Below are 25,508 nucleotides of genomic sequence, written 5' to 3'. Positions count from 1 at the left end.
GAAGAGAATATTCGGCCTGTGGTGTCAGTGCCAACTGAATAAACTAGCTGCCCATTCCAATCCCACTTACCAATAGCTGTTCTGTAGCCGTGCACGTTAGAAGATGAGTTGCAATTCCAGGTTCCTTTTAAAGTGATTTGAGGGTTTTATTTCAACCACCAAATCGAGCAGCGAGCTCCAGACACCCAGTGGCTAAATAAACGTTATTCCTCAGGTCCCCTCTAATCTTTCTGCCAGTCACCTTAAGTCTGTATCCTTTGATAGTTAACATTTACCTTACTGGAAAACATGTATTCTCTGTCTATTCTATCCAAGCCCTCATTTTGTACATCTCAATTAAGTCACACCTCAGATTCCTCTGATCTAAGGAAAGTGACCTTAGACTATCTCGTCTTTCCTCATAGCTGCTGTTTTCATGATGTGGAGATGCCGGTGTTGGGGACTAGGGTGGACAAATGCAGAAGTCACTCCTTGCCAGATTACAATCCGATGAGTTTATTTGAAGTCACAAGCTTTCGGAATCACAAGCTTTCGGAATGTTGCTGCTTCAACTGATGAAGGAACAGCTCCCCGAAAGCTTGTGATCTCGAATAAACCTGTTGAACCATAACCTGATGTTGTTAGACTTCTGATTCTGCTATCTTTAGGCTGAGGCAGCATCCTCTAAATCTCTTCTGTGTAGAGCAGTTGTGTCCTTCCCATAATTTGGTGAACAGAACTGTGCCCAAAATTCCAGCTCTGGCCTAACTAGTGTCTTATATGGTCCCTGCATTACATCCCTGATTTAGAGTTTCATAGCTTGTCCAGTGTATGCAAGCATCGCATATGAATTCTTTACCACTTGTCCAGATGATCTACCACCTTTCAGGGGCATGTGGACATGCACTCTAAGGACTGCCACATTCTGTACCCCTTACCATATCCTCAAATTTATTATGTATTCTCCTGTTTTGTTCTCCAAAAATGCTTATCATCCTACTTCTCCAGATGGTAAAAATTGAACTGATTTTCTGTATTGTGTTTAATTACAATCTCATTTCACATAGTATTGCTTTACTGTATTTATGCATTACTTTACCATCCACAGGAACTAAAAGATACAGTATGGTCATTAAAACATTTGATATCTAATAACAGAAACTAATAGAACCATTATTGCTATTTTTCATCCATCTCCACTATGAAGCAAATTAAATGGCTAATGAGGAATAGCTGTAGCCTTTCTGGTTTGGTGCATCTATTAACGCAAAACTCTCTAATATTCTTGTACATTAAATAAATGTATAGAGTTTAAATATAAATCACTTTTTTCCTGATGCAAGAACAGTGAAATTGCTAAATAAATAAAACCTTGCGCAGACTAAGATTACCAAAAGGCATATCCTTAGCCACTTTGCAACAGAATTAGGATGTGTCAAAATCTGATGACATGTAATTCTGGTTATATTGAAGCTGGTCAACATTTGACTGACAATAGGGAATCCCACAGAAAAATGACCTTTATTAACCAAAATTCAATGTTGGTTACTGCAGGTTAGCTGAACTTTCATATGGTCGCACCTACACAACTTTGTCTTTTATTTTAGGTATACACTGCTGTCGCCGTGCAGCTAACATATCATCGAAGCTTGAAAATGATAGAATAGAAATTTATCAACACGTGTACTTTTACATGAAAAAAGTGAAAAATTTTATAAGTTGCCGTACCACGGTGCCTACATCAATGATAGATATCAAAGATAATTAGATTAAATTAGATTCCCTACAGTCTGGAAACAGGCCCTTCGGCCCACCAGTCCACACCAACTCCCTGAACAGTAACCCACCCAGACCCATTTCCCTCTGACTAATGCACCTAACACTATGGGTAATTCTGCATAGCCAATTCACCTGACCTGCTCATCTTTGGACTGTGGGAGGAAACCAGAGCACCGGAGAAAACCTACGCAGACATGGGGAGAATGTGCAAACTCCACACAGACAGTAGCCTGAGGCTGGAATCAAAGCCAGGTTCCTGGAGCTGTGAGGCAACAGTGCTAACCACTGAGCCACAGTGCCGTTCTTACCCTATTTTGCCAAACTTACCTACTCCATCCCTATGGCATCCTTCACATCCAATTTGAGCCCTATCTCACCATCTGCCATTCCAGAACAACTTGCCATTCAATGCATATCTGACAAAAGTCCAGCTTCCCTTGCACCCATATCATCTTTAAAAGGCTGCTGTGCACCCAGGCAAGTGTTGGCAAATTGATAGTGCCCTTCACTGGCAATGGAATGGCACAACAATCAAAGCCACATTCGCCTTCATACATCACCAACATGGCTGACGCTTATTCACAGAGAGTCATGGAGTTGTACAGCACAGAAACAGACTCTTCAGTCCAACTCATCCATGCCAACCAGATATCCCAAATTAATCTAGTCCCATTGCCAGCATTTGGCCCATATCCCTCTAGATCCTTCCTATTCATATACCGTTCCAGATGTCTTTTAAATGTTGTGATTGCATCAGCCTCCACCACTTCCTCTGGCAGCTCTTTCCATACACACATCACCCTTTGCATAAAAAAACTTATCCCTTAGGTCCCTTTTAAATCTTTCCCCTCTCACCGTAAACCCCTTCCCTCTAGTTGTGGACTCCCCTACATCGAGGAAAACAGCTTGGCTCTTCACCGTATCCATGCCCCCCATGATTTTACAAACCTCAATAAGAGCAGCCCTCAGCCTCCGATGCTCCAGGGAAAACAGCCCCAGCCTGTTCAGCCTCTCTCTATAGATTAAACCCTGTAACCCTGGCAACATTCTTCTAAATCCTTTCTGAACCCTTTCAAGTTGTACAACATCCTTCCGATAGCAGGGAGACCAGAACTGAACGCAGTGTTACAAAAGTGGTCTAACCAATGTCCGGTACTGTTGCTGCATATGACCTCCCCTCAACTCCTATACTCAATGCACTGAGCAATAAAGGCAAGGATACCAAACGCCTTCTTCATTATCCTGTCCACCTATGAGTTTCAAGGAACTATGAACCTGCACTCCAAGGTCTCTTTTTTTCAGTAACAATCCCCACGAACTTACCATTAAGTGTATAAGTCTTGCCCTGATTTGCCTTTCCAAAATGCAGCATCTCACATTTAAATTAAACTCCATCTGCCACTCCTCAGCCCACTCATTAAAATCCCATTGTACTCTGAAGTAACCTTCTTCATTGTCCACTGCACCTCCAATTTTGATGTCATTTGCAAACTCTCTAACTGTATCTCCTGTGTTCACACCCAAATTATTAACATAAATGACAAAAAGCAATGGACCCAGTACCAATCCTTGTGGCACACCGTTGGTTACAGGCCTTCAATCTGAAAAAACACCCTCCACCACCACCCTCTGTCTTGTTGGGGCCGCAGCTGTTCACTTTATATATGAATAATCTAGATGAAGATGCTGGGGACATTCTGGTGAAGTTTGCCGATGATATGAAGTTAGGCAGACAGGCAGGTAGTACTGAGGTGGTGGGGCTGCAGAAAGATTTAGTTTAGGAGAGTGGTCCAAGAAATGCCTGATGAAATTCAATGTGAGCATGTGTGAGGTCTTACACTTTGGAAAGAAAAGAGTGCTAATCCAGGATTCTCTAAAGGTTGATTTGCAGGTTGAGTCTGTGATTAAGAAAGCAAATGTAATGTCATTTATCTCAAGAGGGTTGGAATATAAAAGCAATGACATGCTTCTGAGACTTTATAAAGCTCTAGTTAGGCCCCATTTAGAATACTGTGTCCAATTTTGGGCCCTACACCTCAGGAAGGACATACTGGCACTGGAACATGTTCAGCGGAGATTCACACGATGATCCCTGGGATGGTAGGCCTAACAAATGATGAACCACTGAGGATCCTGAGATTGTATTCATTAGAGTTTAGAAGGTTGATGGGAGATCTAATAGAAACTTACAAGATAATGCATGGCTTAGAAAGGGTGGATACTGGGAAGTTGTTTCCGAGGTGTGGAGACTAGGACCCGTGGGCACAGCCTTAAAATTAGATGGGGTCAATTTAGAATGGAAACGAAGAGACATTTCTTCAGCCAGAGAGTGGTAGGCCTGTGGAATTCATTGCCACGGACCATAGTGGAGACTGGAACGTTAGGTGTCTTCAAGGCAGATATTGATAATTCCTTGCAAGATCAAGAATTTAAGGGCTATGGGTTGAGTGCGAGTAAGTGGAATTGAAATGCCCATCAGCCCTGATTAAATGGCGGAGTGGACTTGATGGGCCGAATGGCCTTACTTCCACTCCTATGTCTTATGGTCTTCTACCTTTGAGCCAGTTTTGCATCCAAGTGGCTAATTCTCCCTTTATTTCACGTGATCTAACCTTGCTAACTAGTCCACCATAAGGAACCTTGTCGAATGCCTTACTGAACTCCATATAGATCTGGTCTTCCATTCTGCCTAATCAAGGCATTCACTATTTCTTCAAAAAACTCAATCAAGTTAATGAGACACAATTTCTCATACACAAAGCCATGTTGACTATCCCTAATCAGTCTTTGCCTTTCCAAATACATGTAAATCCTGTCCTTCAGGATCCCCTCCAACACCTTGTCCATCACTGATGTCAAGCTCAAATGGTCTATAGTTCCCTTGCTTTTCGCTACCACCTTTCTTAAACAGTGGCACCACGTTACCCAATCTCCAGTCTTCCCGCACCTCACCTGTAGCTACTGATGATACAAATATCTCAGCAAGGAGCCCAGCAATCACTTCCCTAGGTTTCCACAGAGTTCTAGGGTATGCACGATCAGATTCTGGGGATTTATCCACCTATACATATTTTAAAATGCCCAGCGCCTCCCTCTCTGTAATATGGACTTTGATGAAGCGCCACCTAGACTCAAAACACTAGCTTGCTTTTCCTCCATGGATGCTTCTTGACCCACTGTGACCTCCGGCATTTTTTGTTTTCAGGAACATACTGTCCCTGGATTCTTGTTATCTCGTATACTGCCCATTTTGTCATCCCAATTGCTGTTCAACCACCAGACCACAAAGTTGCTCATTGTCCATTTGAAGAAAGTCACGTACAGGCAAATAATTAGACAATTCCCAATATCAGCTTTTACTTTCAGCCACTAAAAACAACACAAACTAAACAAATAGAGGCAGCAAGTAACCCCAACAATGCAAACTATATGCTGCCATCTCGACTAACAGCAATTTTAAATGACATGATGGTTTGTTACATCTAACTCTCCTCAACCGGAATCAGGTGTCAATCAGGTCCTGTCCGGTTCGCAGCACCTGACACACCAGAGCTGTGTCACAGTCAAGCAATGCTTCCTCCTCAATGTCCTTCCTCTCAGAAGACTGTCCTCCCAGTTCCTCAGCATTCACTACGTCACCTACTTTATTCTTCAAAGCATCACCATGATACAGCCCACTCTGTCCAGACAATACAAGAGGGATCTCCAGTCTGATCCAAGCAGTGAAACTACATGTTCAACAGTCCTAACATCTGCTGAACCACAGTTCTGCTTGAAGCATGGGTAGCATTGTATCTGTGCTCTGCAGCAATCAGGGGTTGTAAAGCTGTCATCAACCATGGTTGTAGTGAGTAGCCCTTGCACCCCAGTAACTAGCCTTGCCCTTCAAATGCACCATAAAGTCAGAATCCTACAGCAAAGAAACAGGCCCTTTGGCCCAAACTGGTCCATGCCAACCAAATATGTCCATCCACACTAACTCCATTTCCCTGCATTTGACCCATATCCTTCTAATCCTTTCCTATCCATGTATTTATCAAAATGCCTTTTAAATGTTGTTAATGTACCCGTGTCATGGTGGTCCGCTGTGTACCACCTTCTGTGGAAAAAGGTTGCCCCTCAGGTTCCCTTTTATTCTTTCCCCTCTAATCTGAAACTGATGCCCTCTCATCCTCAATTCCCCAACCCTGGGAAAAAGACTGAGTGCATTCATCCTATCCATGCCTCTCATGATCTTGTACATCAGATACAGGAGAATGCTGCAGGATGATAGGAGTGGTGGCAGCATGCCAGGCTAGTGGGCACACACCTCCAGAAGCAGTAATGGTGATCATAAGTCACCTGAATTATTAATCTCATGGAGCCACTTGTTATGGATGAATTCTGCAGCATTGTGACCCAACCCTCTTAGTGCCACATGTACACAATTGATGGTATGCTGTACCTTTGGTGGGGGGGCAGCTATGTTTCTGAATCCTACTGCCAGGGCTGCAGCACTGACCTCATCATTGGGAAACAAAATGAACTGCTGTGACCTCTCACACATGGCTTCAGTCACTGTTTTGATGGACCTGTGGGAACACGACTGAGATTCCACACAGTTCACCTGTCGCTCTCTGGGAGCAGCCAGGAGTATAAACAATCTCAGTGAGAGAAGGGTGTCCCACTCTCTCAGGCCTCAGGTCCCACTACAGTAATCAGCATAGGTCTGTCACAGTGCACTAACACATATGGAGCCTATGCTGATATCGCAGCTCACTCATCCACAAGTCGGGGATGCATTTAAAGGTACGATAGTGAACAAAATGATTGTTTGTCCTCAAGAAAGTAAGATTGGAGAATTAAAGAAGAAAAATGAGGAAATTGCAGATGAATTGAAGGTGTTTTGCATAATATTTAACTGTGGAGGATACAGGTAACATCTAAAAGGAGCCGCGAAAAATCAGGAAATGGGAGGGAAGGAAAATTCACAATCAGCGAAAGGTAGAAGAGAGTACCCTGCTGGAACTGCTGGCTCACAAGTGCCCAGGTCCTGATGAACTTTAGCCTAGGACTTAAAAGAAGTGGTCAGCAAGATTGTTAATTTTAATTTTCTAAAACCTCTCTGATTTGGGCATTAGATTGGGAGATAGCAAATATGACTCCTTTACGTAAAAAGGAAGCAAGACAGAAAGCAGGAAACTACTGATCAGTTAACATAACATCTGTCAGGTTCAAATATTTTCTCCATGGTTATTGTTAAAGAAGTTATATGAATATATGTGTTATAAAAGTTCATTTGAGGTCGCCAGAGTCGACACGGTTTTGTGAAAAGGAAGTCATGATTGACCAATTTTTTGAGAATCCGTTGTGAAGATAACTTGTGCTGTGGATAATAGGAAATCAATAGACATACAGTGCTTCGACTTCCAAAAAGCAATTAATAAAGTATCACATTAAAACCTATTGTGGAAATAAATGTTAATGGCATAAGGGATAGTATATCAGCATGAATCAAAAATTGGATGGCTAACAGGAAGCAGATAGTAGTCATAAATGGATCTTTTTCAGGTTGGCAGGATGTAATGAATGCTGCACCGCAGGGATCAGTGCTGGGATTTCAAATGTTTGCAATTTATGTATTTGAATGAGAAGTGACCAAAGGTATGGCAGCTAAATTTGATGATAACACAAAGAGAGGTAGAAAAGTGACTTTTGATGAGAACGTAAAGAGCTGACAGAGGGATGTACATAGATTAAGTGAGTGGTTGAAGATCTGGCAAATGCAGTACAATGTGGGAAAACGTGAAATTATTTATTTGGGCAGGAAGACTAAAAAGAGAAGCATATTATCCAAATGGTGAGAGACTGAAGATGTATGAAGTGCAAAGGAATCTTGGTGTCCTAGTGCATGATTCAGAAAAGGCTAGTATGTTGTTACACTACATAACTAGGAAGGCTAATAGAATGTTATCACATATTGCAAGGCCACTTGAATACAAAAATAAAGAGGTTATGCTTCAGCTTTGCAGAGCATTGATGAGATTGCATCTGGGTTACCATGCACAGTTTTGGTCATTTTACTTAAGGAAGGATGGAAATGCATTGAAAACAGTTCAGATAAGGTCTATTAGACTAATGAGGTAAAATTAGACCAACACCTGGAAGGAGTGGGCTGTCTTAAAGCAAAAAGTGCAGAAACAACAAGTTTGTATCCACTGGAGCTTAGAAGAGTAAGGGGTGACAAGTGGAAGGCACAATATCCTGAAGGGTCTTGTCAGGGTAGATGTGGAGAATCTAGAACTTTGGAGTAAGACCTTAAAAATTAGAGACTACCCATTTAAAAATAACGTACTGACGATCTTTTGTTTGTCTCAGAGTCATTAAGCCTTGGAATGCTCTTCCTGAAAAACAGTGGTGGAAGCAGAGTCACCAGAGTCCTAGAATATTTTTAAGGCAGAGATAGACAAATTCTTGTTAATTAAGAGGGTGGAAGGTTATCAAGGGAGACAGAAATGTGGTTTTGAAAATGCAATTAGATCCACCAAAAAAGTAAAATAAAGACAAAGTTCACCACAGTTCAGTTCCTGGACTAAGGGAAAGCCCGTTAAGGAATGGTGACATATGTTGAAGATGCATTTGCTATTCTGGGACAAAAACTAAATCTCCAGTGTTTGAAAACATAAATACCTAATGTGGCTTATTTATGAAATTCTGCATTAAATAATTCAAATTATTTTAATATTTGTACTTGCAACTTATTAACTTCCAATGACTGAATTTCAGTGATCCAAAAGGAATCCACACTTTGGATTTGCTGAGCTATAATTTCTTCATTAACATAAAGCAAGTTATGATTTTGTAAGAAGAAAGATCATTGATGTGAAATGTTGGCTGTTTCTTTTTCTGTAGATAGTATCTGATATGCTAATTTCTAAGATTTTCTGTTTTTGCAATAGCTGAAACTACTGTTTTTTTTAATACTTCAAAATCAAAACTCTCATTGTCTTTACTTTGATTCACAGAACAATGTAACACGTGACATGGTAGCTCAGTGGTTAGCACTGCCGCCTCAGTGCAGGGACCCGGGTTTGATTCCAGCTTCGGGCGACTGTCTGTGTGGAGTTGCACATTCTTCCCCTGTGTTTGTGGGTTTCATCTGGGTGCTCCAGTTTTCTCCCACAATCCAGAGATGTGCAGATTAGGTGAATTTGCCTTTCTAAGTTGCCCATACTATTCAGGAATGTGTTGGTGCATTAGTCAGAGGAAATGTAGAGTAATAGGGTAGGGGAGTGGGCCTGGTTGGGATACGTTTTGGACTTGTTGAGCAAAATGGCCGCCTTTCCCATTGTAGGGATTCTCTGAATGATTATTCTAACCAACCTATCTGAATATTCTTTACGGGAAAAGTTGTACTGCTTAATCAAAGAAGTTTAAAAGGGTATACACCAAGCAATTAAAAGGAACACTTTTTTTATTTACGTGAGAAGAAATGACTACTAATTAGTTCCAAAACATTTTATTTGAATTGCCTTGAACAATGGTATGACAATCAGATATGGATTTGGCCTCTTGCCAGGAAATGTGAAACCTCCTCACACTTAGTTTTGCAAGGCTGATATTTTAAATCACCCTGGCTAGTTCTCACTGAGTAAGGAACATAAGTTTTAATTCAGCCTCAAGAAGGCTGGGTGTAACTGGTGCTGGCCATTGACAATGACCACTCTTTGATATGAAAACCTTTTATGTTCACCTGTTCCATCTGAGAACAATGTTCATTTTTAGCATTAACTGTTCTGGTTTTCTGAGAGATCAGCAGGATTGTTGTCAATATTTTTCAAGAGTTGGTATGTTTTGATTTATTTGCCTGAGTAACACAGTTGTACTGTTTGGTTCCCTGCAGCAAATGATGGGAGTAAGCACAAATTAAAAAGCACTTGCAAAAGCTATAGAGAGAAAATGTGATGGGCATGTGTTGAATCCGGTGTTATCAATCATTGTATAGAAGTGCACAATATGCAACTTGTGGAATATAAATTAAAATAAGAATCATAGCGGGTAGAGAATACTTTGTACATCTGCCTCTTAGAGAATTCCAGCACTGAAATGGTTCATGATTATTTTGTCCATTCATTAATTTTTTTTGTTGTTTTTTAATGTTGATTTTGCAAAATTATACCTGGATGGATCTAGAAGAAAGATATTAAAAGTGCTGTTTGGACATGAAATATCTGCAGTTTCAAATAATACAATCTGGCATTCAGTATACTGTGCTGCAAACAACTTATAAAAATGAATAAATGAAACAAGCTCAGATCTTCAACCTGTAAACCATTTGCAAGAAATAATGGGCAAACAGATAACATACTCATTGGGTTTTGGCTGAGATCATTCAAATTGGCAACTAAAAGCAATACAAACAAAGTTCAGCATATGTATTTTTAACTGTTACTTTGTTCAACAACTCCCCACAATCATATTGCTTCAATCTTGATTATTCATGAACAATTACAGGTTTTAAACAAAACCAGTAGTTGCTGGAGAAACTCAGCAGGTCTGGCAGCATCTGTGGAGAGGAGAAAGTGAGGACTGCAGATGCTGGAGATCAGAGCTGAAAATGTGTTGCTGGAAAGGCGCAGCAGGTCAGGCAACATCCAAGGAGCAGGAGAATCGACGTTTCGGGCATGAGCCCTTCTTCAGGAAGATTCCTGAAGAAGGGCTCATGCCCAAACGTCGATTCTCCTGCTCCTTGGATGCTGCCTGACCTGCTGCGCCTTTCCAGCAACACATTTTCAACAGCATCTGTGGAGAATAAGCAATGTCAACGTTTTGGCTCCAGTGACCCTTCGTCAGAATAGATTGAAACGTGGAGCTGATCACGTATTTGGCCTGGGCTTCGTGGCTCTCCACAGAGTGGATTTACATTTTAAACAATATTTCCACATTTATGTCTAAACAATATACAACCATGTAAAGTAGGAGCAGAAGTAGGCCATTCAAGCTCTCAACTCTGCTCCGACATTTAATATGATCGTGACTGATTAGTTTGTGTTTCAAATTCTACATTCCTATCTTTAATGATCCTGATTTCCTATAAGAATCTGTCCATCTCTGTCTTAAAGCTATTCAGCAATGGGCTTTCACCACTTTCTAAGTTCCAAAGCCACATCACACAAATCCTCACCTCTGAGCAGTAAGGGCGACACCGAATTTTTACATTAGTGTTTGAGTTCTGGATTGGCCCATAAGAGGAGAAATCTCTGTCAAAACCATTAATGATCTTGCACAATTCATCAATTCACCATACTTCTAAACTCCAGTGGAAATATAAGACAACCCACTCATTCAGTGTGATAATCTGGTAAATTTCCCCTGATCCACCTCCAATGCAGTTACATCTTTCATCAAGCAAAGAGACCAAAACTGTACAAAATACTTAATGTCTCAGCAGTGCTTGTTAACTGAACGATAACCTTACCTTTTATATGATGTGAAGTGAATATAAAAGTAATATCCATTGATGTGTATATGTATACTGTATATGCATACTAAATTTTTCTAACTCCTGCACAAGAGCACCGAGATCCCTCTGCACCTCAAAATTCTTTAGTTATTTTCTGTTTAAATAACACTTTTTTTTGTTCTTGAAAAGTGAATGACTTCACTTTTTTTTCCACATTATACTCCATCTGCCAGATTTTTGCCCAGTCCCTCAGCCTATCTATAGCTGTATGCAACTTCCTAGGTTGTGTTCACAGTGTACTATGCTACTTATCTCAGTGTTATATGTGAGTTTAGCTATCGTGCCTTTGCTCCCTTCATTCTTAATAGAAATTGTAAAATGTTGAGGCCCTAGCACAGACCCTTGTGGAACTCTATTTGTCTAATTTGCAGGATGTGATAAAGATATATATGCAAATTCTCTTCTCTGCAAGCAGCCTCTGCTAATATGTTACTCCCAACAGCATGACCTTCCATTTTATGCACCTTTGGTATGGCACTTTATCAAATACCTTCTGAAAATCCAAGCATTGTATATCTTCAAACCTGCCTTTATTCATAGCACTTCAAAAGATATGTGACTCATTTCACTCTCCTTTACCACTTGCATCAGTAATTAAATACCAATTATCCACAATTAAAAATATATACAGTTGTATGGATGGTGCACTTAAAAAGGATATCCATAGCCTCTTGACATTTTCATTAAATAATGCCAATTTTCCTGAATCCTGTGTGTCACCATAGTCTTACCAGACCATAGGGGCTGTGCTCTCATTAGAGAGAGAAGCGATGGTTGTAATTTAACCTGAGAGCCACCAGACCTCAGAGGGAAGAGGTTGAGAAAGAGAGCCCTTTATGGTAACCTCAAACCAGTGATGAGAATTGAACCCACGCTGTTGGCATCACACTGCTCTGCAAACCAACAATCCAGCCAAATGAGCTAAACCGATTCCTATGAATCCTATATCCATATTAGTAGCATTTTAAAGTCACAAAACATTTCAGAATTTTGGCTCCTGGAAGACCAGTGTCATAGAAATACATCCAAGCATTTCATCGCTTATTTTTATCTAGTGTGTTTCTCTAGTGCACAGAAATTATAGCTAATTGTGTTCCTTCTTATTCTTAGATGAACTGAGTTGTGATATATCAACTTCAGCTAATTATGTGATCTGCATGACTTTAGAAATGGATCTTTACTATCTAGAGAGACAAAGTCCATTTCTGGAATAAGTTTTCACACTAAATTCAGCATAAAGCTCAAAAGTAGACAATGTTGGTGCTCTGAGTCAAGCAGTTAAAAGTTACTTGTGCATGAATTAAGTTGTCTGATTTTCTTTTACTGATCTTTGAATTGTCACGTTTGCAACATTCTTACCTGTAAGACAATACTTTGCAGACTGTTTTTAACCCCAAAAGTGACCTATTTTGATGCTCCTAGATTGATGTCTCTGATGTTAAGAGAGCATGGTGGAAACAGTGGGAGTTAGTAAAGGTGGTGAGGGGGAGATGGGAAGACCTATACCATGTGAAGGTTGTGTACTTTACCTAAGTTGATCACCTGTTCACTCCACTTGGTGTCCATTTCCCATACAAGGGAAGTGTGTTCATTGCACAATCCTTGAAGAGGCAAAATCCTATCTTTATATTGAGGATATGCTCCATCATGTTGTACAGCACTGACCCTGGGCTAAATGGGACATATTTCAAACAGATTTACCAAATCAAAACTTGGCATCTATGATTCACTGTGTACCATCATATCTTGACTTCATTACAGCCTTAGTCCAACTATGGACAAAAGAGTTGAACTCAGTCAAGAGTTGACTGCTCTGGACATCAAGACAGCATCCCTAGCAAAACTGCAATCCATGGGAACGAGGGCAATGCTCTTTATTGATTGGAGTCATGCCTAGCACAAGGAAGATGCTTGTAGTTGTTGGTCATTCGGCTGAGTCCCAGGACCAGCACCCCTCTAATTTTCCTACTGTCTGCATGGGCCATCTGAGGTCTGGGATATCTCTGCAAGAGTTTCTCAGGTTGGTGTCCTTGGCCCAACTGTCTTGAACTGCTTCATTAATGGCCTTCCTTCCATCATCCAATCAGAAGTGATAATGTTTTCTGATGGTTGTATATTGTGCAGCATGATTCACTACTTCTCAGATCCTGTAGCAGCTTTTGTTCATGCATAGCAAGGCCTGGACAACTTTGAAGCCTTGGGCTGACAGTGGCATGTAACATTTTCATCAAATAGGTGCCAGGAATGACTGTCTCTAACAAGAGAGAATCTCATCATCACCCCTTGACATTCAATGGCATTACCATAGCTGAATCTCCCCAGTACCAACATCCTGGGGTTTGTCATTGACTGGAAACTGAATTGGACCATCCATAGAACTCGCCACCAATCTCTCCAAAATATGTCCATCATCTATGAAACACAAGTCAGAAGTGTGATGGGAGAAGGGTCACTGGACCTGAAACATAAACTCTGCTTTCTGTCCTCAGATGCTGCAAGACCCATTGAGCTTTTCCAGCATTTTATGTTTTTGTTTGAGTTTTAGCATACACAGTTCTTTGGGTTTTTTAAATGTTGTTCTATAGGATGGAATGCTTAGTGGAATGAGGGACCATAGTTTGGAATGACTGGCCGGGGAACTTGGACACAAGGAGTTTGAAGAACCATTGAGAGTGGGTATTTGGCATAACTTGGTTTAACTGGGAACAAGGGCCTTGAAGAGTTGCTGGTGGCTTGAGTTGGAATGGATGGGGAACGGGGAGTTATGTGGGGGTCAGGGCTGGAGGGATATTTCATGCATTATGCTTTAGTTTTGGGTATGGCGCCAGATCCCTGAGATAGGCCTTCTGCCACAACCACAGTAAGCAATACCCTCAGTTCTTCCAAGGTCATCTGCTCAAGTTTTAATCCAAGCTAGTTAAGAGACTAGGGATGTAATAGGGATAAACACCCTTTTGAAATTGAGTAGTCCTATTGTATCACACTTGCTCACTTAGCACATACAGATAACAAAAATTGGAACATACACCCATGTGTGCGCATTTACTGCCTAAAGTAAAAGTATGAATTTGAAAAGAATGTGAAATCAACACCGATTATTCAATCATAATGGTGCATTCATTAAGTTGGAAGCAATGAGCACAATGCTTTAATTATATAATTGCCATTTTCATTGTTCACTTGCAGCAACATGGCATGGGCACATTACAGCAGTAGAGAAATAAACAATCTGGTGGGCAGCAACAAGTTCCTGTAGAATCTGAGCATAGTTTTCAAGTAGCACATCAGCAATTAATGTTTAGTGAAATGCTTCCACAATATGTTTTGGACATGATACATTTTGATTATCGTATGTTTCTGAGTTTGTATTGTATTTCCAACCTGCAATGATGCTTATTCCTAAAATAAGGAGAATTAATGAAGCTCAAAACTGAAAATGTTATATTATGAAGTCTTCAATGTCAAATTTGTTTGGATTTTACTGAAGAAAAGAGTTTAATCTGTTGAAGCTTTTTTTTGAAAGCTGCAATGTACGGTTGTGAGGAAAAACAAAAATCAGACTTGGAAATTTTCTGTAAACCACATCTGTCACAACAAGGTCAGTTTGTTATGAGACTACACAGCACTGTATTTTCAACATTGCAACCTATACCTTATGCCTTATATTGCGTTTTTAATACAGTCCCATGTGTAACATTAACAGTGAGATTTCTTTTGCAAGTATCGTTGTAATTGAGAATACTTCTCTCTCAATTCAGCCATATGATTGTTTGGATATTCTTATTGCTGTTTTTTCCTTTTGTGCCTATTTTCCAATTAATGCAAACTAGTAAGTTTAGTGGAAGGTTTCACTCTCCTTCCCATTTCTGGAAAGTACTCTTTCTCCTGTTTTTATACACAGAGCAAAATTACCGTAAAACTCTTTAAAATCGGTCAAAAAGTTGAAAGTTTATGTCAGATGCCAGAATACTGCAGAAAGCCTCAAAGATTCTCAGTGCCTTAGTGGAAAGAGAGACAAAATTAGAAAAGCAATTAAATAAAAGGGCGTGAAAAATATTGTTCAGGAAAATCTAAAGATGTTTTACAAGAAGTATAAAGTGTAAGAGGCCAACCTAGTAATGCTAATGGGGAAAATAATAAAGTATTTAGCATCTTTTAAGAAAGGGTTAAATTCAGTCCAAATGAAATGAGAAGAGGCCAGCAATTTCTAATCCTCTCAAGCAACAACTTTGTGCGGGGGGGTGGTAGGTTGGAGTATGACTAATAATATATCATTGTTTAAAAAGGGAGGAAATGATAGTTTGACTAACTAGCCCCGTGGTGGGCAAATTAATAGGAAAGGGTTTGACAGTTATTACAAGTTGATGTTTTGAGAAGTATGGAATAATCAAGGGCAGCTGGCTTGGATTCGTTAAAGGTCAGTTACATTTGCTAAACCTTAATTCTTTGAGGAAATGGCAAGGAAAACTGATGAAGTACTGCATTTGGTGTAGACTACTTGGATTGTTGCAAATCTTCTGACACATTTTCACATATTTGATGCACTGGTTTGATTCTCGCTAAAATACTTCCGTACAGTTCTGGTCACCACATTACAGGAAGCATATGCTCACACTTGAGAGGTTACAGAAGGTCATGATGAGAAGAACTTCAACTAAAAGAGGCTCAGAAAGATATAATTGAGGTTTAGAAGAATAGTGAGCGGTGAAGCTAGATCCTTTCTATCCACCCTGTTTCCATTAATGGTGAATTCAGGAGAGTAGTATGGGTATGCCATTAGCTTTTTGTACTATCAATCTTTCGATGTTTCTGTTAGTTACAGTATAATACATATTCTTACACCCCCTGTTCCTTAGGTTCAAATCAAGGTGTCACACATTTTGACTCCCACTCTAGATATTCCAGCAGTCTTTCCTCCCTCTTACCAGCTGTAAAATGTTAACTTGGCATCATTTCATTACTCCTTCTCGATTTACCGAGCTTGCGTGTGGGCCTTTTCAACCTTGGTGGTATCCTGTATTACGGGCTTTGGTGTTTCAGCCAGGTTCTGTTCTTTCAAACAAAATCTTCACTTATCAGTCAGTGTGATCTCATCCTTGCTGTTGAGAAATGGTTAACCCAGTAGTTTTCAAAGTTTATGCTGAAAGTAACCTAAACTGTGGAAGACATAATGTTATTACATGTAATTCAGAGCCTAGAGATGCATTCTGTCTCTTAGTTGCTGGGCTGCAGCTTGATTTTTAGCCTTTATTGATATCTACATTTTTAGCCTTTATTGATTTCTACAATATTTTGAGTTTTTGGAGACAAAGCTAAATAGAAATATTTTGTAATTAGCTGTGTTCATCACACTGCGTACAATTGCTTCCATTTGCTATCATCCTTTTGTAGAGCTACTGAGGGAACAAGCTGTTTTTGCTAGACTCTTAATTTACTTCATTGTTAATGTTTGCATTGACAGTTTTACAGTGTAGCTTTAACACAAGATTTTCAGAGGCCTTACCAAGCATTACCATTTCTTTAATGTAAATGGTAAGCCACAATAAAGAATTCAAATGGTTAAATTGTAAATAAAACATACATATGTATCTACATTCTTGTGGTGATAACAGAATAGTTAGCTTCTTTGTTGAAATTAAGGTTTCAAAAAAACCTTATGATTTAAGTAGCTTTGTATAGGCACAAGATTACCTCTAAAAGCATATCAATAATCCTTATATTGTATTGGTGAAATTACTGATCTATTTTATTTACAAGTGTGTTTGTCCCATTTGTATACTTTATCAGATTAGTGCATCTCAACTTTTAGCCCAAATTGCACATTTGCAGCAGGGTCCTGAAGCAAGGTGCAAAGCCGTTTTATTGTTCACATTGTGAGTTAAAAGCTCATAATTAGAAGCAAACAAGCCAGGAAAATCATCTTAGGAATTTAATCCTTGTGGGAGCATAGAAAGATGTGCAGAAATTCTACTGCTCAGAGGGTTATTAGTCTGGAAATAGGAGGGAGTCTGGATCTTGTCTGACACTTGTCATCTGTTAGAGGACTGTGTGATTGCAAGAAATGCCTGTACAACGCACTAGCACTGTAGCAGTTTATCTTTTAAAGGCATTAACCTTTCCACTGTATGATCATCTAGGCTTAAATTTGATGAATGACTGGCAGAAGGTGTGTCATGTAGAGCAGAAACAAAAATTGCATCAATTCTCAGTAAAAAATGGAATGGTAGTGAACATTTAACCCAGAAGCAAATGGGTGTAAGATTTTCCTTTTGCCTTAAAAAAGCAGAGATAAACTGATTTGATTTTCCTGCATTAAAATTATTTAAGAATTTTGTACTCCTCTACCACCTATTTATAGCAATTATTTTTGTTTCCATGAGTTATTGACCCCATGTCATACTGTTCAGGGATTAAGGGTTGGGGTGGGTAGTGGTACAAAAATATTGCCTTCGATTTGAATGTAGTAATAGGAACAAAGTAACTGAAATATGAAGTAATCCTGTTATTCATGAAAGAGAGAAAACCTTGCAACAGAAGGAGTGGAGTAAGATGGGAATCAAATGGTAACAACTTGAACTTTGAAGACATGAGCATGTACTTGTAAAGATTTGCTGACTTGCAGTATGAAAGTCCAAATCATTAACTGTTTTCCACTTTTTTTTGTTACCAAATCAAACAAAAACTCCAACAGGCTAATTGAACATAGTTTGCTTTTTATAAATCCACTGTCTTTCTTAATTATTAGCATTTGCCCATATGACTATTAACTTTGTCCCGTATTATTGTTTCTAGAACTGTTCCCAGCACAAGGTTGAACTATCTGTTGTTTTTGTACCTTTATCTGTGCACTCTGCTTTGAACAAACTGTCTATCAATTGCAGTTCTTCAAACCTCTGGCAACATCCCAGAATCTAAAAACTGCTAGACAACTCATGGCCAGTGCTTCTGCAATTTCCACTCTTTTTGCTTCCTTGGAAGCATCCCATTTAGTATGGTGTTTTATCAAGTGCAACATCTATCCATTGCCTCCTCCATATCAATTGTAAAACCTTCAAGTGGTTTGATTGCCTGCCCTTTCAACACGGTCTTATTCTTTGATAAAGATGAGTATGAAGTATTTATTTTGTGCCTCAGTTATTCACCCTGCGGTTTTTGTATGCTTATAGGAATTTCTTGGATTTCCTTTTTTTTATTAGCTGGTAACCTGAATTCATACTGTCTCTTTGCTTCTGTTATGTGCTTGTTCACTTCATTTTTGAGCTTTCCACATTGATCCCGGTTGTATTGTCCACTGACATCTGTCATAAGCACATATTTCATTCTGCATCTTAATTTCTACTTGTTTCATCATCCGGGGAAGTTTAGATTTTGTTTGCCCTGTCTGCAGACTTATATCATGTCTGTGATTGAGCTATCTCCTCCCTCAAAGCAGTCCATTATTCAAATCCTGTTTTGCTTGCCAAATTTTGATTTCAGTTGATCTTAGCCTAATTCTCACCTGAATGAAATTGGCTTCCCTTTTTCCCCCCCCCCCGCCCTTTTGTTATACTTACTGTGAGGTTTTCCTTGTCCTTTATATGATGAATTTAAATATTAATATACATGATAATGGTATCTTAAGTATCCAGCCACTGACAGTTAATCCATTCAGTCCACTTCATTCCCAGAAGTTTTAAAATACCTCCTTTCTTGTTTGACTAGGAGGATGCTGTTGTAGAAAATATTCATGAACACACATTCTAGGAACTCTTGCCTCTCTTTGCCCTTTACCCCATTGATATTCTTATCTTACGGAGAAAACTAAAGTCAGCTTTTATACATTTTCCATAATTTCATTGAAAATTTGTTCGTTTCTATCTCCTCCACTGTCTGGTGGCTTCTGATTACATCAAACAATCTAATTGGACTTTTTTTGTTCCTCAGCTCTAGCCAAATAGATTCTGTCTTTGACCCCTGTGAGACTTCATCTCTGTCAGATATTGCAATGTTTTCCATAAAAGATACTGCCTGTTTCACCCCTTCCCTTCTTTTCCAATTTTTCGTTGACATTTTGACTCCAGGAATACTTAATGCCTTATCCTGCTGTTCTTCAAGTTGGGACCCTCTTTGAACATCCTTTGGCCTCCTATTTTCACAAAATAAACTGTGCCTTTAACTGGCGCATTTTATTAATCATACTCCAGATATTCTCATACGTGCATAGTAGCATTAATTTAGCTATTGCTTTTTTGCTTTTATTCTGAACCCACCTAAACTTCCTATTTCCTCTTAGTTCCATCTTAGATAACAGCAAGTTATTCTGTTATCTAGTGTGTGTAGTACAGTCAGTTCTGCTATAATGCATGTTTTTTGAACAGGAATTGGTTTTATTGTGATTGAAGAATTTGAACCGTTATTTGTAGAACATGAACTTCCCTTACCTGTATTGGCTAGAATGTGATTCTGCCCCATTCGTTTAAATGGTGCTGCTTTTGCGTGATTTTCTTATAACAGAGGATAGCACAAGAATGCAACTATCCTGTTATATGAGACCTGACTGTATTAAAATTTTATCCATCTTTACTCCTGTAGACTGTTTCTCTACACTGGTGGCCAATCCCACTAATGTATTTTAAACCACACATTCCGCACTCCACTTCACCAACTCCCCCCCCCCCCCCCCCCCCCCAGTTCAAAAACAATGTTAAAGAACCTCCCCATGAGGACATTGATACCAGACATCTAATCCAGCCCATTTGAAATTATGTTTTCTGTCCAGGAACTGATCTAAGTGCCCCAAGCACCTGAAACCCATCCTCCTGCACCATGCCTCAACCCACACATTGGTCCTCACTATCTTCCTTGTTCTACTTTCATTTGCTGTAATATCCAGAGATTGCCACCTTTGCTTTTAAACTTCTGCCCAAGGACCTGAAATCCTGGCCATAGAATCATAATGCTGACCCTGTCTGTTGTTAATACCAACATGTGTGACAACCTCTGGCTCATTCAGTTCTTCTCCAGAATCTCTTACACATTGTCCATCATGTCCTTTATCCTTGCACTGAGAAGCCATACACAATGTAGTGCTCATAATGATGGTTACAGAATGGCTATCAGTTTGTTCCCATCTGTACAATCCTTTTACCATTGGGCCAAGGAATGGCAGATGGAGTTAAGTTGTAGGGCCCTGGGGAGTATTGTCAACAGGGGGATCTAGGGGTTCAGGTGCATAGTTTCTTGAAAGTTGAGTCACAGGTAGATAGGGTGGTGAAGAAGGCTTACCTTCATTTGGTCAGAACATTGAGTATTGAAGTCGGGATGTCATGTTGCAATTGTATAGGACATTAGTGAGGTCACTTTTGGAGTACTTTTCTGGTTGCCCTGCTACAGGAAGGATATTATTAAATTGGAGAGGTTGCAGAAAAGATTTAGAAGGATGTTACCAGGACTGGAAGGTTTGAGCTCTAAGAAGAGGCTGGAAAGACTGGGACTGTTTTCACTCGCGCATAGGAGGCTGAGGAGTGACCTTTATAAAATCACAAGGGGCATAGATAAGGTGAATAGCAAAGGTCTTTTTCCTGGATAGGGGAGTTCAAAACTGGAGGGCATAATTTTAAGGTGAGTGGAGAAATATTTAAAAGGGGCCTGAGAAGCTACTTTTTCACAGGTTAGTTCCTGTATGGAATGAACTGCCAGAGGAAATGGTAGATGCAGGTACAGTTACAACATTTAAAAGGCATTTGGACAGGTACATGAATAGGAAAGGTTGAGCGGTGTATAGGCAAATGGGTCTAGTTTATTTTGGGAAACCTGTTCAGCATGGATAAGGTGGTCTAAGTGGTCTGTTTCTATGCTATATGACTACGCACTCCATCAAAGTGTTGTCGCGATCAGCAGTCTGCAATGTTTGTCCTTGGTGCTCTCAGCTACTGGTTGATGGCTCCTGAGCTTTTGTGGCTTATGGGGTAACTACTTCTTGAAACGTACGATCCAGGAAACTCAACTTCCCTAATGTTCCGCAGTGATTCCCACAACCCCAAAAGCTCAAAAATCATGAACTTATGCACCACAAGCTGGAGACATTTCCTATGCATGCCGCCCTTCATGGTCATTCTGTTCTGTATATACCCTATTCCCATTCCTTGTTTTGCAACATGACGTATACCTCATAATTATCTACATTGAATTGTTTCTGCAAAATGTCTGCCCAATGCTAGTTGCACATTTGAAGTTAATGTTGTGTCCTTTGTTTGTCAAGTCATTCGTTTTTGTGTTGTCAACAGGTAGTGAGCTTGGCAAATTTTTGTTTTCTAATTCTCAAAGTCCAAATAATTTATATCCACCGACCAAAAATGGATAAGTCAATGTAACATTACCAGCAATCTCAGAAGTGCTGTGACCACTAGTCTCCTATCTAGGCAGGACTGTAGCTCTTCATTTGCACATTTTGACACTTTCCCTGCCTTTTGTTTCACTGTGCTATGCTGTTACCCGGTTGACCCTGATATGTTCTGCTGTCCTTGGGAAACCTGTGTGCTGGCAGTTTAAAGCCAGAATTTAAGAGTTAAATCCCCAATTAATTACAGCATTGCATATTTTAATAACTTTTCAGACCACTCCAAAGGCATTTCCAGCTTATCTGCAAACCCGTCTGGATGAAATCAGCAAATGGGTGGGGTTGTTATCAGGTTTCTAACTCTGCATTACGTTTCAGGGATTTTAACGTCTTCATTAAATGCTCAGAAGGTCCATTGGTAAAGGCATGTCATGAGTTTCCTTGAATGTCGTCTTTGGATTTATTTTTCTTTCCCTGTTCGTTTCCTCTTACGATCCTCCTTTAAATTTATTCCTTTGACTGAACCTTTAATCATTCCCCTAATTCTTCCCTTTTCTTGTCTTAATGTCAGTTTCCAAAATCAACATGAGATACTTTTCTGTGTTAATTGTGTTAATTATTTTTCCTATGAGAAATTATGTATATTATTGAAGTTTTTCCCAAATGATTTGATGACTACAGGGTAAGGGAGCAGGGGTGCAAACTAATAAAAAGGCAAACTTTAGACTGATATTAGGGAGCACATCTTCACACAGTGAATAATATTGTGATTGAAGACAGTGGTAAAGATAATTTGTGTTGATCATTTCTACCAAATTAAATTCATTGTTACAAACACTCTTTTATTGCTTTTTATGAATAACCGTAAACAGAATCTCATAGTCTGGGAGCCATGGAATTTAATCCAAGCCCATTCACTTGTCTGCCAAGTTTTTAATGTTCTATTTGCTATCACAGCAATCACCATGAACTCTATTGATTCTAAGTGCAGATAAATGGCCATTGCGTGACTTATCAAGAGCGAGTTGCTGTGCAGGGGAAATCTTGTCCAAACATTGTTTGATTGTGACTTATTTATAAGTGTTGAGGCTTTGAAGCTATATTACTACTGTTGTTTTTGTTTTGTATTTTCAATTCACATTATGCTAAATTGCATTTTACATCAAAAGTGCGTGAGACTTCAAAAAGCAATGACATTTCTAACTTGCTTAAAACTTGGATCAATCTGGTATTTTTGGAATCTAAATGTAAATGCTGTGTGGCGCTATATGTATTTAAGATCCACTTCATGGTGTTTGCAATTGATAAAATTGCAATTATAATTTGAAAAAGTAATTCAGAGTTAATTATTTGAATAGCCTACCTTATATTTGTCTAAAAAAGTTACTTAGTCATAACAATTTTAAAACAAAAAAATTTCCAAACTTTCAGTGTATTAATTTCTGTCATTGAGTGAAAGACAAGCAAACCAATTTGTATTTAAATAAGCTGTAGATGCATTTGGTGTGCTTCCCTGTGTGGCTTCTTCTCTGGGATGAATTGAGTCTAATCCAAGATTATCTGAGGTGCTCTGCCATCCTTATTTTTAGCTGGAATTGAATGGATGTATTTTTATCATCCGGTTCACGCATTTCATGTTGATGCCTATTTCTTAACAGTTTTTTTTTAATTTTTGCTATTTGGATGTTTCAAAATGTCTTACTAAGAAAACCTTGACAAAGTCAATTTCAATTGTAATAACACTTAATCATGCGAGATCAGCAGTAGAGTTATTTTGCAGAACAGAGCTAATTTGTTACTTTTACATGTTCTAGAAAAGATCCGAAATGAGCTGTACTTCATTAAATTCCTTTGCGTTTGTATAACGCGTGGATATAAATAATGTGTACTTCTGTGGCTTGGTTGCATTTCTCTCATCCTTCAGCCATGTATACTACGCACGCAAACCACCACCACGCCACATCCCCTCCTATTGCCTGGGCATTGTTACTGATTATATTTGTTGATCGGGCTCCAAAGACACGAGGGCTGGAGTCTCAAATGCTTCTCGGTCCTCTCAAGCTTATGGGCACACTGATTAATATTGAAACAATCATCCACTTTCCCCTAACTATTACAAAAATTACTTCCTGACAGTGTATGAACTGCTGAATGCCAGTGCTGAGAACAGAAGATTATTTAAACGTATTTCGCTGAGTCATTTTTATAGCTTCTGTGTTGTCAACAATACCCTACCTACGCACACAAATGTAATTTTGGAAGTGGTGCTAAATTGACACATCATTCTGCACAGAAATTTGATTTTGTAATATCGTGTTCAATTTCTGGGTAGTGTAGAAGGACTTGGAAGGGAAATATGGAATGAAGGAAGCTTGATGGTATCCAGGCCACCCTGATCAATTTATACATTAGAATTGCTAATTATGGTTCAGCAGTACTGTCACTGAATTAAAAGTGCATACTTGTATTTCTGACTTTGAATGTGGTCAACCAGTTGAAGTATTGAAAGCCTATGTTGTAAATGCCTTTTGAGAATGTTTTGCATTTAGCATATTTGTGTACATTGGGCAACTACAACTATAAATCTTACTTTATTTTCTATCTTCCATTGTTGTAAATATATTATTTTAATGATACACAGTGATAACTCTTCAAACCTGTATTCAGTCTTCAAAATATATCCCTCTACATTAGAAGTGTTACTTTTCAATATGATGTGGTGATGCCAGTGTTGAACTGGGGTGGACAAAGTTAAAAATCGCACAACACCAGGTTATAGTCCAACAAGTTATATACCTGACAAAGGAGCAGCATTCCAAAAGCTTGTACTTCCAAATAGACCTGTTGGACTATAATGTTGTGTTGTTTGATTTTTAACTTTTCAGTATGTCAGGTTAACCCAATTCCCAATGTGCTGGTTTACATAGATTTGATAAGTACTGATATTGACTCAGTTATTATTTCACAGCAGCTAAGTGAAAAGATAACAACATTGAAATTATTTCTTGCAAAATTTTCTGCCTTCGAATATTTTAATATCATTAGATTGCCCAGGGTTTGGGTTGCAAATATTAAATTAAATCTATTTTAGAATGTTCTGAAGAAGGGTCACTAGAAATCGAAACATTAACTCTGGTTTCTCTCTACAGATGCCACCAGACCTGTTGAGCTTTTCCAGCAATTTTTGCTTTTATTTCAAAAGTGTTGAGGATATATGCATTTGTATTTTGAGTGTTTTGAAATCTTTCACGTTGTTTTCTACGTAAATAGTTTGTTCTATTTTATGTTCATTTCTGTTGAGTAATAAACTGCTGTTTTGTTGTTAAATCAAATGCATGGCAGAGTTGTGTTTCAGTAAAAGACCATTAGGTGGTTTGATAATTTTTTTAAGAAAAATCTAAATTGTCTAGTAGTATCACTCTCTAGAATAGCTCTCATGGTAGATATTTTCAGACTAAGGTCCACTAGGGATTGACACTGTTCAGCTATGCTACTGGATGTGATTTCAATAATTACATTAACTGGTTCCTGTGATTTCCCAGATTGATCTCACATTTGAGCAAAGGTGACAAATTATTATGAAAATTGTATTAGTTGCAGAAGGCAAAGTTGTGAAATCTTTGGTGTTCATAATCAGTTTGTTATTCAGTATTGACCAAGGATTTAACTTTTAACTCAGATTAAAGCACGAGTTTGACATAAAGCACTCAAACTTTATTTTATCAGGTACTTAAGAAGGTATGCATATGTATTCAGCACTTATATTATTTAGATATCTATATCAGTTATGCTGAGCAAAATCTATTTTTTATCAACAATATGATGTTCAATTAAACTTACTTTCGTGATCACACCATGCTAAAGACAGCAGGTCTTTGGGTCATTAATATTTAATTGATTTTCACTTGCCTAAAGAACTCAGAGTTGACT

At 38.9% G+C, this 25,508-nt stretch overlaps 1 protein-coding gene across 1 annotated transcript in view; it reads left to right on the top strand.

Annotated features, from left to right (window-relative positions):
* The window catches only part of LOC132815680 (aryl hydrocarbon receptor-like), a 194,975-nt gene that overhangs the window by 96,661 nt on the left and 72,806 nt on the right, over positions 1–25,508 (top strand). The window lies entirely within an intron of this gene.

The sequence above is a fragment of the Hemiscyllium ocellatum genome, chromosome 5 (genome assembly GCF_020745735.1).
Source record: "Hemiscyllium ocellatum isolate sHemOce1 chromosome 5, sHemOce1.pat.X.cur, whole genome shotgun sequence".
Taxonomy (NCBI): domain Eukaryota; kingdom Metazoa; phylum Chordata; class Chondrichthyes; order Orectolobiformes; family Hemiscylliidae; genus Hemiscyllium; species Hemiscyllium ocellatum.
This window is presented reverse-complemented; position numbering and strand designations above follow the sequence as displayed.